The 17073-nt window shown below is 37.1% G+C and overlaps 2 long non-coding RNA genes across 5 annotated transcripts; one reads left to right on the plus strand and one right to left on the minus strand.

Annotated features, from left to right (window-relative positions):
- Positions 1–886: 886 nt before the first annotated feature.
- Positions 887–11238, minus strand: LOC310715294. Its single transcript, XR_014530290.1, has 2 exons — positions 10668–11238; positions 887–1616 (listed from the first exon to the last, which is right to left on the minus strand). It is a non-coding gene; the product is annotated as an uncharacterized lncRNA (long non-coding RNA).
- On the plus strand, positions 1867–13991 carry LOC310715293. Of its 4 annotated transcripts, none has more exons than XR_014530286.1 (4): positions 1867–1976; positions 2824–2910; positions 13288–13341; positions 13890–13991. It is a non-coding gene; the product is annotated as an uncharacterized lncRNA (long non-coding RNA). The 4 variants fall into 4 exon arrangements; XR_014530289.1 differs by lacking the exons at positions 1867–1976; positions 2824–2910 and adding exons at positions 12139–12233; positions 13056–13142; XR_014530287.1 differs by lacking the exons at positions 1867–1976; positions 13288–13341; positions 13890–13991 and adding an exon at positions 4346–4425 and having other exon boundaries at positions 2772–2910.
- Positions 13992–17073: the final 3082 nt, after the last annotated feature.

Here is a 17073-nt window from a genome sequence, read left to right on the forward strand (position 1 = left end):
TTACTTCTCCATGATCATCCATAGGTCCATAATCTTCACGAGGTGGGACGTGACTGGAGCTGGCCAAACCTCAGGATGCCTCGGGATGGGGAGAGAAAGAGAAGCAGTGGAGAGGAATTAGCGTAGCTGCTGTTCATGATATTAACAGCACAAGTTGATAATGTGCATGTGATCATATATTCTGGAGCACAAGGTTGTGATGTGATGTGTGTGATGTGTGTTATGTGTAGGCTTTGCTAAAAAGATATGTTTATAATCTACACTTAAACTGGGAGAGTGTATCTGAGCCCCGAACACTGTCAGGAAGACTATTCCAGAGTTTAGGAGCTAAATGTGAAAATGCTCTACCGCCTTTAGTGGACTTTGCTATTCTAGGAACTACTAGAAGCCCAGAGTTTTGAGATCTCAGGGAGCGTGACGGATTGTAGCGTGTTAAGAGACTGGATAGATACTGGATAGATCTTAACGCTTTAATGTTCATTTGAATATACAATTGTATGTTGTTTTCACATTCATTAAGGTAGATCTTTATATTTAAGAACAACAACAAAGTAAGAAAAGCAAGCTAACTGTATTTTAATTTAGAAATTTAACTTTTAACAATTTGGATTTTCATTTCCTGCCTCGACGGTGGTCGAACAATGGTGAAACACTGATGAAGTGTTTATCAATAGTTTTCAAAAAAACATCTTTCTCAATACTCAGTACACTGTATTTGTATTTTTTCGATCTGTGCCTTTTTATTATTAAATAATGTATTTTTTGTTTGTTTGTTTTTTTTCTGAAAGAAATGGTCTGACTATTAGTTTTGGTGTTTTTGCTATTCGGAAATTCCATCACACTTCCCTTTTTTAGATCATTTTAAAACAATAACATGAGCCCAAAGTGTTTCTTAAAGTTTTATTTTAATTAATGATTGATGTAGAAACTTTGTTGATGATCCAGAACAGCTTTAGTGCGGTAAAAGTTCTCATTAGACCTTTTTCATTTCTCTAAATGTTCTAGTCGCATGTCGGTAAAGATCCGGAAACTCAGCTCAGGACTACAGTTTCCGCTCCGACACGGAAACAGACATGTTTAGAGGCTGAAGATCAACTGTGTCTCAGCTCTTTTTCAAAGCAAGATTAAGTCGAGTTCTCTGATATTATTTACCTGCGTGTATCTGTTCTAAAACAAAGACTAAATGAAGAAACCAACGACATGAAAACAAACATTGTTCGTCAGCTCTTAAATCAGCAGCAGTTAAGAAACATTTCAAGGACAGAAACAGTTTCATGAGCAGGAAATGAAGTGTTTGAGTTCAACTGTACAACAAACTATGACAATAAAAGGTTTATTGTAAATACAGTAGTACAAAATAGTAGAAGTACAAACACTTTTGCTGTAAGTACAATAAAAGATGCAGGTGAATGAATCTGTGGCTCGGAATATCCATGTTGTCGTTTTAAGCGGTGATGTCGGATGTTCGGTGATGTCGGATGTTCGGTGATGTCGGATGTTCGGTGATGTCGGATGTTCGGTGATGTCGGATGTTCGGTGATGTCGGATGTTCGCTCAACGGCTTGAAGGTTCGCATGAATCCGACACGATTTTGTTCCGTGAAGATCCAACAGTTCCTCTTTCGATTTTCAACGGGGCGCGGTTCAAAGCAGTGGTGATATGAGGCTGAATGCTTTTGGCTGAACAACCTCCGAGCCTTTCTTAAAATTCCCTCACCCTAAAATCTAACCGGTAAAAACGGTAAAAGCGACTTTCTAACGTGACGTCACGTCATGTATACGCCCTGGAAACGCAATGGGGAAAAGGCGGTCTTACATCAACATGACGTTTAATTAGTAGATCCAGTTGTTAGTGCGCCGTCGGGCGACTCTATAAACGCATCAGCCCTTCATTGAGGCTGCATTTCAAATATGAGAATCAACTTTTTCGGGTGTAGAAGATGAACATTCCTACAGAGACACTACGTAATTTCAGAGGTACGTTGATACACGTCACATAAATAAACAGGTTTTTTTGTGCTTTTCGTGATTTTTTTAAAGATTTTAGAGCTTTTAGTCTGCAACCCTTCCCGACAAAAGCTCTGTTAGATAGATGATAGATAGATACACTTTGCAATAGTGCAGTCAGGTGGAAATTTTTGAGACCCTGCACATTAGATGCAATAATGATCTATGTACGTATGATTAATGTTCTAAACTTAAGAACACCTTCAGCAGGATGATTCTTCAGCTCCTTTGTGATCAACACTATTGGAAGTCTTTCCTGCAGACTGTAATAAGATCTTATTATAACTCTGCTTTATATCAGGAGGCAGGTTTCCTTCTCTGACATTAGTCTATACAGAGATTTTGTTCTTTTTTTGTATTAACAATAATGTTAATCTGTTAAAATCCCATCAATGCACCTCAATCAACAGTCTCTTAGGTTGTCTATCTGATGGCACCGATATGATCATGTATTATTATTCTATCATTTTATTAATATTGCAACTTACTTGTGCACATTAGTTACTTGAGATACCACGGGTATGTGTTCTCCATGATGGTTAACAGTTTGTGTAGCATCCTTCTCCTTCTCCACTACCAACTCCAAGAACTCCCCAATATTGTAGCCTTTTAATGAGCTTGTTAAATTTTTCTGCTTTGTATAGAGATTTTAAGGGATTTTACAGACACACACATTTGGACCAACACACTCCTGTTTCTGTTTATTCTGTTCCTTCTGCTCGCATCTTTCTGAAATCCAACCTCTGTGTTCGTCTGTTAATCCTACATGGATGGACAGTGAATTCCTCGATAATTAATAGGAGATCTGTTATTTCAGAGTCTGCACACTCCGGGGGGTGTTCGGCAGGTTTCCCCTTTTTGTCTGAGGTGTGGAGAATGCTCCGGAACATGTTCTCCTGTAAAGGTTTGTGTCATTTATTTCAGGGAATAAGACGTAAAACACAGATACAGTTTTATGATTATTATATAATAAGTTAAGTGCAATGGTTAATTGATTTCTTGAGATTTGTCTCCTATTTTTCCATCGTATTCATCCGTGTTTTTGGTTCTAGATCAGAGGCGTTACAGGAACCCAGTGCAAGAGAGTTCAGCAGGGTTTGATCAAGGTCAGCTCATTTACATTTCATTTACTGAATTTAAAAAAAAAATTTGCTTGTAAACATGTGATTTTTTTATACTGCCTGGCAAAAAAAAAAAAAAAAACACCACAATAAACCCTAAGCATCATGAGTGCATCACTTCATCCACCTCTCTTCTTAACTTGATGAACCCATTACTCTAGAACAGGGTGATTCTGAACTCATCAGATCACTTTTTCTTTTGTCCAGTCTTTTTTTTTTTTTTTACAACAGCTGTTTAAAAATGCTTTAAATGATTACCTACTGCACAAAAAGATCTGGATGCATAAAAGCATAAAACAGCAGTTCTTCAGGACCGCGTATTAAATATACACGGGCTCTTTTCCCCCATGTACTCCATACAGGAAGGCTTCAGTGACTTATTTCCGTCACAGGTTCATGCAAGTTGAGGGCTGGATACCCAATTCCTGTTAGTCTGGAACTTGTATTAAGAAGGAGTGACACCCCCCCCCCCCTGCTATTTTAAGCTCTTGTACTAATTTACATTGTGTGTGTTTAACTTTCAATATTAATCGTGAGTCCTACAGACTTTGGCTTCTAAAGATGCTCGCTCATCTCCTTGGTTTTCTCCCCAAGATCACAAAATATGGCTTTCCTCATAGTTGTGAAAGGATTGGGAAGCTACTCAATGCATCTGTTAGGGTTAAATATCCAGAGGAATTTTCTCTACCTGTTTGTTAGTTATATCCAGGTCTTTTTCTGCTAGGTAGTGTATGATGTGGAGATGCAGTACTGAAACACTAGACTTTTCATAGACATTTTGATTTTATTAAAGGTCAAATTTCTCTGCTTCTAGATGGTAGATGGACTGAAGAATCGGGGACCCAAAGTTCAGTGCGTCCTTTCTTCTCTACAGATCCATGAAAGACTTCCAGTGTCGTGATTTGTACCGAGCAGATCATTTTCTCCAATTCCATACAGGAGATTTTCTAAAAAATATAATATATATACTTTTTTTTTTAACGTGGTTCTCTCTCTCTCTCTCTCTCTCTCTCTCTCTCTCTCTCTCTCTCTCTCTCTCTCTGAGGGGGCGCTGTATTTCAGAATACACTGTGAATTCAGGCTCTTGTAAAAATCCGTTACAAACGCCTCATTTATATTACATTTTTATGACAGAAATGCCTCTTTAGACTGTGGTCTTGCGCCCTCTTCTGGATAATAAGAGATCAACAAAATAAGCTTCTTACTTGAATCATTCAGGTCCTGTTTAGGTTACAGCTCCACATTTCTGTTCCTGGTGTCTTGCCTAAATGAACAAACAAATAAAATACAAGCAAAGAATAAATATTTGACTGGAAGTAAACCTAATATAATTATATTTTGTATATAAACTGATAAATAACTGATTATTAAAATAATAATAACAATATTAATACATACACACATACATATACATACATACATACATACATACATACATACATACATACATACATACATAAATCATGGTGTGTTTTATTCTGTGGTTTAAGGAAAATAAATAAATAAAGTTATAAAATTTAAGAATAAGAATTTACGTCCCTAAATCTTAAAACATTGAGGGAGTGTGTTGTACTTTTTACATTGTGTTTCCTTGTTGTTTTCTTTGTTTTTCCCCACAATAACACATACAGCAGTCACTGCTTCAGCAGGTTAATGAACACCAACTGTCATCATTTTCATCATTGTCACCATTGACTGAAAGAGAGAGAGAGAGAGAGAGAGAGAAAGAGAGAGAGAGAGAGAGAGCACTTTTCTCCTTACCCTGTTGCTTTGTGAAAATGTTTGAGAAATTTCTTTCTAGGCTTCTTTAGTTGTTATTAGTGAAGGCTGTAAACAGGTGGATGCCATTTTTGGCATCTCTGTTTTGCTTTCCTCTGTTTATGGTTGGTTGGGAAATGAGACAATGGATTCGTTTTTCTAATCACTTAAACAACTGAAAATTCTTTCTTTCTTTCTTTTCGGCTTCTCCCGTTAGGGGTCGCCACAGCGGATCCTCCGCACGTTTGATTTGGCACATGTTTTACGCTGGATGCCCTTCCTAACGCAACACTCCCCAATTTATCCGGGCTTGGGACCGGCACTAAGAGTGGCTGGGGATGGTTCCCTGACCGGGAATCGAACCCGGGTCGCAGCGGTGGGAGCGCTGCATCTTAACCACTAGACCACCAGGGGACCACACTTAAACAACTGAAAATAAATCTGTATATCTCAACATGTGCTCATTTTGTTAAAATAACACATATGATAGGTATGTGCTTGATAGACATGTGAAAATGCACTATATGGTCAGTGCTCCAAAGACATGTGATATTTGGGTGTCCACAAACATTTTTTAGCTACATGATGTGTGCACCAACTTGATTTTTTTTCTGTCTCAAGATGGTTAGGGTGAAGCCACGCCACATTTTGTGATGTCACTGCTGGAGCTCAGCAATTTAGTGGGTGTCTGTCAGGAAAATAAATACAGCTATAATGAAAAACTGTCATTTGTTATTTCAATATATTATAGATTGACCTAAAAACTCGTGATCTCCCAATTTGTCCTGATTCACAGATTTAGATTAGATTTTAATATTATAATGTGGATTTCAAACCCAGTCAAGCAGCACTGTTTCTAGGCATAGGCAAACAACTCCTAGGGGCATTGCCATGTTCGAACAAGTTTGGGGATCTTAGTACTAGAAAACTAGTCTCATAGATTTCCCTCGATGTGAAGCAAAAATTTCATGTTACAGCATCCAAAGACAATTGTGTGTCTCCAACTTTGTGCTAACAGTAAGGGCAAGAAGCACATATGGCTGGAAAAGTCAGACAATTGGGAAGGAAGGGGATGAAAATAGGAATCTTGCCTAGGGTGCCAAAAAGTCTAGAAATGACCCTGCATCCAAGAACACGATTTGTCCAGCAATCAATTTTTTTTTATTTCAAGCGTTTATTCTGTTCATAAATCTTTCCAGCAGGTGGCGCCATATCAACAGTATGAAATGATACCCAGCGCAAAAGAGGAAATTAATTATGAAGAGTTTCCATATGATCTTCCACCTGCGGGTGCATTGATTGTGTGTCTTGATTTGTTTTTTCTGGAATTGCTTAGCATGGATTGTTGAGTCTATGAGCACTTCTGAGAGAATCCTTTGGTACATGTTGTGTTCATATTTATTAAGAGGATCCTCTGAACTCTAAACTCATAAGACTCAAAAGGCTTGAAATAGGAGATATAGAAATTATGCAATATAAAAAGCCATGCCTGCATTTCCCCCCTCTTTTATTTCCTCTTTTAAGTTTGTGCCTCATGCTCTCTCTCTCTCTCTCTCTCTCTCTCTCTCTCTCTCTCTCTCTCTCTCTCTCTCTCTTTCTCTCTCTCTCTCTCTCTCTCTCTCTCTCTCTCTCTCTCTCTCTCTCTCTCTCTCTCTCTCCGAAATTAACTTGGACATACACAGAGCTGGCTTTGTAGGATGGTCCAACTTCAGAGTGAATGTTATCAGTGGTGAAGGAAGCTAAAAATTAATAAATAAACAAATGAATAAAATGAATTAAAGAAATGCTGAATTTAAGCTTTAAATTTATAATGTCTAAAGTAAGTAACTTTAACTGGTGCGTTGTTTTCAATAGAAGGTTTTGACTCTCTGACTCATACTTGAACCGACTACTGGAAAACAAAAAAGTCATCCACTGACTTCCACATGTTTAAACTACAACAGAAGCAGAACTTACATGGTTTTATGGAGGATTTATAACCTGCTGGTTTGATATTAAGAAATACAACAGGGACTGTTTTTGTGTAGATTGAACTACAAGCACACAGGATGAACTCTAATAAAGATAGTTTTCACCTCTTATTCATATGCTGTCTTCATGAATAAATGTTACTGAATATACTGATAATGTTATTAATCCTTTTAAAGCTCCTAAAGCTTTTCTAGAGTCGCTAATGGATTCCTCGATTGCACTAAACCAGGAGGTCTAAAGCACAACATAAATATAGCTGTTAAATCATAAGACTGTATTTCAGCCACAGGGTCAACTGTTCACAAAAGGATGAGGAAAAAAAACAGAGAGAAGAATAAAGTTGGTGAAATTTAGAATTTTATTTGAACAACATAATCAATGTACAATACATATTCATTTCATTCAAGAACCAGTGGAAAGCGCACACAAGAAATGAATGATTAAACATAGAATATCTGCATGTGAGGGACGTTAAGACTGCAGAAAGAACATCACTCATAATCACACACTCCAGTGCTCATGTTAGTTCTCACTCTCCAGTCTTCTGTATTGTTTAAAGATTTATGAACACATTCTTGATATCACTCAAATGAGGATGGGTTCCCCTTTTGAGTCTGATTCCTCTCAAGGTTTCTTCCTCATAACATCTAATATCATTTTTTTCTTGCCACAGTCTTCATGGCTGTTCATCAGGGATAAACACACACCATTCACCTTCACTGTTCATTTCTGTAAAGCTGCTTTAAAACAATGTCTGTTGTGAAAAGCGCAATAAAAATAAACTTGACTTGACTTGACTTGACTTAAGTAAGTAGGCCAATACAGTTTGAGTGAGTGTTTGAGAGTGTAGTGTGTTTAAATGTTTGAGAGATGCTTTATATTCAAGAGCAACAAAAAAGTGAGAAAAGCAATCTAAATGTATTTTAATTTAGGAATTTAACTTTTAACTATTTGGATTCTCATTTCCTCCCTCGACGGTGGTGTCTGTGTTCCTAATTCCGTCTGAAAACAACCTCAACATTTCTATAATCTGTACATCGAAAGAAAAATGTATTCCGAAACAATGGAGGTTTAAGAACGTTGATGATTTTTTTAATTATATTTTTAAAATGTTTATCAATATTCTTTACTAAACGGTCTTTCTTACTTGTACTACTGGAATTGTAACTTGTATTTGTTATTATTATGTGTATTATATTTATTAGGGATGCACCGAAATGAAAATTCTTGGCCGAAACCGAAAACCGAAAAAGGAGGAAAGCAAGGCCGAAAACCGAAAACCGAAACACCGAAAGAAATTATGCCAATTATTATTACCATTGCATTTATGGCTATGAATGTGTACTAACCTTATTAAAATCAAGGCATTTCAATTGCATAAATTAATATTAAAGTTTCAAAGAATAAATCAATCACAAATTATAAAAATATTTATTTATAGCACATTGCAACAATGCACAGGATAAAATAAATTAAAATTATAACTTAAATGTTTAACTTAAATGCACTCATGTGTACAATAAATAATAATGTACAGGCCCTCGGGCCTGCTGAAAGGTTGTAAAATTAAATATGTTCTTTCATAAAAAACAAAGTGCATTCAGAACAAGTGCAAATGCTTAAAGATACAATACAACAATATCACTGGGAAACTTCCTGCCTTTTCAAAAACGTCCGCCACAGACGGAGTGCGCGTGCTCGGAGGGATTTTGCTTTTCTGTGCCGCGGTTCAAATTAAACCCGAAGTGGAGAAAGTTTTTGCAGACGCACCCCATCTTGAAATTTCGGCATTACATGTTTTGCAAATCGCTAAACATTTCTGTTTGCGTCATCACATCAAACTGTTTCTGCCGTGTTTTTTCGGTGATCAAAGTATTTCGGCTGAAAACCGAAAATGCACCTTTGGGCCATTTTCGGCAGAGAATTTTCGGTGGCCGAATAATCGGTGCATCTCTAATATTTATGGTTCGTCATAGTGAATCATGCTGCCAGGAAATTCCGTCAAATTCCCCTTGGGGAATCCCAGCATTTTTCAATCTCAACAAGTTTGGAGATCTTTTCGAAGCTCGAACAAAAGTCCAAACGTGTTTCTTCAAGTCATTCTAAAAGCAGCAGGAATCTGTTTTGTTTGTTTCTGAGATATAAATTAATGATTTTTTTTTTTAGAAAACTTGGTTGAGAAAACAGAAGAGCTTTCAAAGTAGCTTTTTTTCGATCTGTAAATTTTCCAGTAGCTGTGTAGTGACAGACAGATACGGAAACTCTCTAACATTGACATCTCAGTTTTTCTCTATAAACTGCGACACAGTAATACATTCAATGCAATTCAGCTACTCGCCTTTTTCAACAGAAGATTTCTTTAAGATCACTTACCTGCGTGTTTCTGTTTTAAAAAAACACAACATCTAAAAGAAACCAAATACAAATAGATAAACACTGCTATTCATTTTGCAGGCTGTAATTTCCAATAAAACAGGTTCCCAAAGTCAGTAGAATTCGATGAACCGGAAATGCAATAAATGAGTGAATAATTCCAGATGTTCAATCAATTATAAAAAAAAAACATTAAAAAAAAGAATTCGGATCCTTTCAGGTTTCATTAAAAATGTCCTGTGGAGATCCAAAGGTTCCTCGTTCGAACTTCACTCGGAGGTATAGACTGAGGATCTTTGGCTCACCAACCTCCAAATCTTTCTAAAACGAAAAGTCGTGCGACTCCTAAAGAGGAGGAGAATGAGACCCAGGAGAGATGATCAGCATGAAATAACAAACTCACGCCTCATACCAACTATTCTCACTTCCTTTAGCTGTGTTGTTACTTTTCTATTAAACACATAAAATGAACGGGTAATTTAAAAAATGTGACTGATACACTTTAAAACACAATGTACCCAAATTCATCTATAATATCTCTAATAAATGTTTTTGTCCGAAAAACTTTTTATTATTATTTCATTTTATTCTAAATCTTCACTGTAATAAAGAGCTATGAGCAGGTATCCACAAAGTCAGGATTTTGATTTTCTAATCAAGTGACTAAGTAAACGCGAAATGTTTGTAGTGATTGAGCTCTAAATCAATGTCTCCTTCCTGATCGGATCTCATGACCATTTAAGGAGATGATCAGAGGGCACCTTGGGTGAATGTGACGAATGTCACGTGCGCGCTCGCCTGTTTAAAAAAAAATTAATCTACTGTTTTCAATAACAATCAACTTATTTTATTTATTTTACTCTGATTTCGTATCAAAACCCATTTTTTCTTTCTGCTTTCTTATTTATCTTTTACATTGTATTTTAACTGTTTATCGATAATCTTCAATAAAACATATTTTCAATACTCAGTAAACTGTATTTGTATTTTTTTTATCTGTGCCTTTTTATGATTAATTCATGTATTTATTTGTTTGTTAGTTTTTTCTGAAAGAAATGGTCTGACTATTAGTTTTTGTGTCTTTGCTACTCGGAAGTTCCATCGCACTTCACTTTTTTTTTTAGATTATTTGATTGAATTAGAAACTTGATGATCCAGAACAGCTTTAGTGCGGTAAAAGTTCTCATTAGACCTTTTTCTTTTCTCTAAATGGTCTAGTCGCATGTCGGTAAAGATCCGGAAACTCAGCTCAGGGCTACAGTTTGCGCTCCGACACGGAAACAGACATGTTTAGAGGCTAAAGATCAACTGTGTCTCAGCTCTTTTTCAAAGCAAGATTAAGTCGATTAAGTACAAACAATGTTTTTGTAAGTGCAATAAAAGATGCAGGTGAATGAATCTGTGGCTCGGAATATCCATGTTGATGTTCGCTCGACACCTCCTTCGGTTTTCTACAAGGCGCGGTTCATGTTTTCACTCGAAGCCGGTATCATTTCTTTACTCTGTTCACCGACAGACAGACAAACGTACACAGACCCGTGTTTTAGAAGAGGCGGAGAGAGAGAGAGAGAGAGAGAGAGAGAGAGAGAGAGAGAGAGAGAGAGAGAGAGAAGGAGAGAGAGAGAGAGAGAGAGAGAGAGAGAAAGAGAGAGAGAGAGAGAGAGAGAGAGAGAGAGAGCGTGAGAGAGAGAGAGAGAGAGAGAAAGAGAGAGAGAGAGAGAGAGAGAGAGAGAGAGAGAGAGAGAGAGAGAGAGAGAGAGAGAGAGAGAGAGTCACATCTAAAGGCTCGGTAGTATGATATTTAAAACTATCATTTAAACAAAACAATAAACATGTAAACAAAAAATAAACTCATTGTTTATTAGAATTGTATAGAACAATTTTAGCAGACAACATTTTAAAATGAAAATGACTGAAGGCCCAGAGCTAAAAAACAGAGCGATCTGTCTTGCCGGATGCAAGTTCATGCAGTCTTATAACTTGTATATTACAAGTTGTATATTATAAGTTGTATAGATCAATACTGAACATAAATTGGAGCACACATACCTGGCTGAGTTTTATGAACACGCTTTAGGAATAATCAGACCACAAACGAGACAAAACAAGTTAGCAAGCACAGTGTGTGTGTGTGTGTGTGTGTGTGTGTGTGTGTGTGTGTGCGCGCGCGCGAGATTATTGCTGATGTTCATAAAGACGCCACACAAAAGCAAACCTGTTTAAGGTTGCTTGAAAAGGAAGTGTCGAGACGTTGCTTTACCGCTGTAATTGAGGAATTACACAACAACGACGCAAAAAAAATAAAAAGCTTCTACTTCTGATTAGAAACAGAACTCCAAAGTAATCAAACGCCGCCAACAAAACGAGCAAATGTCACGTTCCTCCTGAACCCTGGTGCTCCACTAAACAACAACATAGAGCTCCAACACAACACAAAGCTACATCGAGTGCAAACAATGCAGACCAAAAACAGTACAGACAGACAACACAACACAACACAACACAACACAACACACATAAATCAAGAAAGCGCCGACCAGTAAACCTAATGTTTACTCTGAATATACAGTACTGTGCAAAGAGAACAATAAAAACTATAACTAAGAGTAAATATAAACAAACACAATGCAGTGCAAAAAAAAAAGCAGTAGCAGCAGTCAAGAGGTGCAAAAAAAACCAGCATGTAAACGGTGTAATGCGGTCAAGTATAAATAATAATAAATAAATGATGGAGGAATGGATTGAGATGAGAAATGAGTGTATGTTAATTTCACTATACAAAGCTCGGTCCCATGGTGAGTCAGATCAGTCTTTTGCGGTTTTGGAGAATGTGGTGTACATCTCAAAGAGTGCATGTCGGGGAGGAAGTCAGGAGAGCGTCATTATGTGACCAGGTGTGTTTTTAAACGCAGCCCTTCATTGAGGCTGCATTTAAAATATGAGAATCAACTTTCTCGGGTGTAGAAGATGGACATTCCTACAGAGACACTACGTGATTTCAGAGGTACGTCGATACACGTCACATAAATAAACAGGTTTTAAAGCTTTAGTCTGCAACCTTTCCCGACAAAAGCTCTGTTAGATAGATGATAGATACACTTTGCAATAGTGCAGTCATGTGGGAATTTGAGACCCTGCACATTAAGTGCAATAATGATCTATATACGTGTGATTAATCTTATTCCTGTGGTATCTCAAGAAACTAAGGTGCACAGGTAAGTTGTAATATTGATAAAAGATCAGTCATTATACATGATCATATCTGTTCCATCAGATAGACAACCTAAGAGACTGTTGATTGAGGTGCATTGATGGGATTTTAACCGATTAACATTATTGTTAATAAATACAGAAAAGGACAGAATCTCTGTATAGACTGATGTCAGAGAAGGAAACCTGCCTCCTGATATAAAGCAGAGTTATAATAAGGTCTTATTACAGTCTGCAGGAAAGACTTCCAATATTGTTTATTACAACAGAGCTGAAGAATCATCCTGCTGAAGGTGTTCTGAAGCTTAATCAGGTGTTCTCCATGATGGTTTGGATGGAATAGTTTGTGTACCATCCTTTTCCTTCTTCACTACCAACTCTAAGAACTCCCCAATATTGTAGCCTTTTAATGAGCTTGTGGAATTTTTCTGCTTTGTATAGAGATTTTAAGGGATTTTACAGACACACACACATTTGGACCAACACACTCCTGTTTCTGTTTATTCTGTTCCTTCTGCTCGCATCTTTCTGAAATCCAACATCTGTGTTCGTCTGTTAATCCTACATGGATGGACAGTGAATTCCTCGATAATTAATAGGAGATCTGTTATTTCAGAGTCTGCACACTCCGGGGGGCTTTCGGCAGGTTTCCCCTTTTTGTCTGAGGTCTGGAGAATGCTCCAGAACATGTTCTCCTGTAGAGGTTTGTGTCATTTATTTCAGGGTAAAAGACGTAAAACACAGATACAGTTTTATGATTATTATATAATAAGTACAATGGTTAATTGATTTCTTGAGATTTGTCTCCTATTTTTTTCCATCGTATTCATCCGTGTTTTTGGTTCTAGATCAGAGGCGTTACAGGAACCCAGTGCAAGAGAGTTCAGCAGGGTTTGATCAAGGTCAGCTCATTTACATTTCATTTACTAAATTTTTTTAATAATCCTTGCTTGCAAACGCGAGTGATTTTTAATACTGCCTGGCCAAATAAAGTCACACAGTAAACCCTAAGCATGATGAGTGCATCACTTCATCCACCTCTCTTTTTAACTTGAAGAACCCATTACTCTAGAACAGGGTGAATCTGAACTCCTCAGATCACTTTTTCTTTTGTCCACTCTTTTTTTTTTTTTTACAACAGCTGTTTAAAAATGCTTTAAATGATTACCTACTGCACAAAAAGATCTGGATTCATAAAAGCATAAAAACAGCAGTTCTTCAGGACTTCTTCAGGACCCCCCCCCCGTGCTTCTTTACATTGTGTGTGGAAAAACACTAACTTTCACTATTGATTCATGAGTCCTGATTCATGATTCATGATTCCTGATTCCTGATTCATTTATTCATGAGTCATGATTCATGAGTCCACACTTTTGCTCCTAAGGATGATGGCTCATTTCCTTGGTTTTTCATTTTGATTTTATTAAAGGTCAAATTTCTCTGCTTCTAGATGGTAGTCTGTCAGTGCAGACTGAAGAATCGGGGACCCGAAGTTCAGTCCGTCCTTTCTTCTCTACAAATCCATGAAAGACTTCCAGCGTCGTGATTTGTAAAATATTTAAATATTATTATTATTTTTTTTACAGTGGTTTTTATACTGTATTATTTAAGCCACGACAACCTAAGCCCCCCAACACACACACACACACACACACACACACACACACACACACACACACACACATATATCTTTATTGTGTTACTCATAAATACATTGTTAGAAACTTATCATGACAGAAATGCCTCTTTAGACTGTGGTCTTGCGCCCTCTTCTGGATAAGAAGAGATCAACAAAATAAGCTTCTTACTTGAATCATTCAGGTCCTGTTTAGGTTACAGCTCCACATTTCTGTTCCTGGTGTCTTGCCTAAATGAACAAACAAATAAAATACAAGCAAAGAATAAATATTTAAATGGAAGTAAACCTTATATAATTATATTTTGTATATAAACTGAGAGAGAGAGCACTTTTCTCCTGATCCTGTTGATTTGTGAAAATAAGCTCAGTTTATTGAGAAATTTCTTTCTAGGCTTCTTTAGTTATTATTAGTGAAGGCTGTAAACAGGTGGATGCCATTTTTGCTCTTTGTTTTGCTTTCCTCTGTTTATGGTTGGTTGGGAAATGAGACAAAGGATTAGTTTTTCTAATCACTTAAACGACTGAAAATAAATCTGTATATCTCAACATGTGCTCATTTTGTTAGAATAACACATATGATCAGTATGTGCTTAATAGACATGTGAAAATGCACTATATGGTCAGTGCTCCAAAAGCTAGTAAAAAGCTTTCCCAAGGTGAATTATCAGAGGAACTTTGGAATGGAATGTTTAGACATGTGATATTCGGGTCTCCACAAAGGTTTTTAGCTACATGATGTGTGCACCAACTTTCAAAAAATTGGCGAAATGTATTTTATTTTTCTCTAAATGGTTAGGGTAATGTTTTCCAGTTTTTTAAGCCACGCCCCATTTTGTGATGTCACTGCTGGAGCTCAGCACTTTAGTGGGTGTCTGTCAGGAAAAGAAATACAGCTATAATGAAAAACTGTCATTTGTGATTTCAATATATTATAGAATGACCTAAAAACTCGTGATCTCCCAATTTGTCCTGATTCACAGATTTAGATTAGAAAAGATTTTAATATTATAATGTGGATTTTAGGAAGGAAGGGGATGAAAATAGGAATTTTGCCTAGGGTGCCAAAAAGTCTAAAAATGGCCCTGCAGCCAAGAACACGATTTGTCCAGCAATCAATTTTTTTTTCAAGCGTTTTTTCAAATTTGTCCAGCAGGTGGCGTCAAAACAACACTATGAAATGATACCCAGCGCAAAAGAGGAAATGAATTATGAAGAGTTTCCATATGATCTTCCACCTGCGTGTGCATTCATGTGCGGTGAAGCTCACAAGGGCTTGATTTGTTTTTGCTGGAATTGCTTAGCATGGATTGTTAAGTCTATGAGCATTTCTGAGAGAATCCTTTGGTACATGTTGTGTTCATATTTATTAAGACGATCTTCTGAACTCTAAACTCATAAGACTCAAAAGGCTTGAAATAGGAGATATAGAAATTATGCAATATAAAAAGCCATGCCTGCATTTTCCCCCCTCTTTTATTTCCTCTTTTTGAGTTTGTGCCTCATGCTCTCTCTCTCTCTCTCTCTCTCTCTCTCTCTCTCTCTCTCTCTCTCTCTCTCTCTCTCTCTCTCTCTCTCTCTCTGGTTTAAAGCCAGAACTCGTGTGGTGGTAGAACAGAAATGAACTTGGACATACACAGAGCTGGCTTTGTAGCATTGGCCAACTTCAGAGTGAATGTTATCAGTGGTGAAGGAAGCTTCATACCAGAACACACAAACAAAGCACTCATCCGGGTGTCCAGAGCCCAGCTCAGTCTTAAAGAAACCCTCTTAGCTGCATGGAAAAAATGCTCAAACCTTATACTCGTGTACGTGTATGGCCTGTCATAGAGTCAAAACAAATCATGTTCAATTGAATATAAAACACCACAAGCAACAAGTGATATATTGAGCAAAATCTAAAAACATGGGAACACTAGAAAGTAATTTTTTAGTAAAAAAAAAATGCAATTTTTTTTATTTCAAAATCACTAGTGTGCCCCAATCCATTTAGCCATCTATTTAGACCATAGCCATTCTGTTTATTATCTTTGTGTGCCAATCTTTTTTGCAATATGTATTTTATAAAGAAAATACTATTGGCTATGATTTTGACCCAAACCTGTTCCTTAAAAATTGCCCCTGTGCCCAAAGCCCGCTCCATGAAGACCTGCTTTACATAGTTTGGAATGAAAAATCATTTCTGACCTGCTATAGAGCTTTGACCTCAACCCTATTGAATGCTGACTGCACCCCAGGCCTTCTCACCTCACCTACATCAGAACCTGACTTTTCTAACACCCTTGTGGATGAATGAGAACAAATCTCCACAAGCTACATCTGGTGGAACATCTTCCCAGAAGAATGGAGGTTATTATAACAGTTTTTTTAATATGCTCACTGGCCAATTTAATAGGAACATCCGTACACATTTAATCATGCAGGTAAGAGATCCGATTAATGATCACGGCGATCATCAGAATGAAGAAAGATATGATCTTCGTGGCTTTGAGTTTGTGGATTTTGATGCCAGGGGGCTGGTTTGAGAATTTTTGAAACTGTAATGTGAAACAAAATGTGCTGTAACATGGCTCAATATTAAAAAAAAGGACACCGTGTTTTTTCTCTCATGCACTTTTTTCCTGAAGGCATCTCTCATGCACAATGTTTGCTTTCATTTCAGATGGAGGGATATAAATGAATTAGGGGGGTGGGGTATTGGTGTGACCTAAATTCACACGAATCTGCATTCACAGTGGTTTTCCTCAAAAAAGACAGCGTCCCCTCAGCTCGTGATGTTTGGTTCGTGACAAAGCCACGATACTCCCTCAGTCTTCAACCACACTCATTTTTACCTTGTTTTTTCTTGTCAGGTTGCTTTTCAGCTACGTTAATTTTAAAGAAATAATTTCTTTGTCTGCTTTTTTTCCCCCCATTTTTTTTTTTTACCAACGTGTCTCACATTCCTTGGCCTGCGTCTTTTTCTTCCTGTTCACATTTATGGTATTTCTGTTGCTCT

This window comes from Silurus aristotelis (genome assembly GCF_946808225.1).
Source record: "Silurus aristotelis genome assembly, chromosome: 19".
Taxonomy (NCBI): Eukaryota; Metazoa; Chordata; class Actinopteri; order Siluriformes; family Siluridae; genus Silurus; species Silurus aristotelis.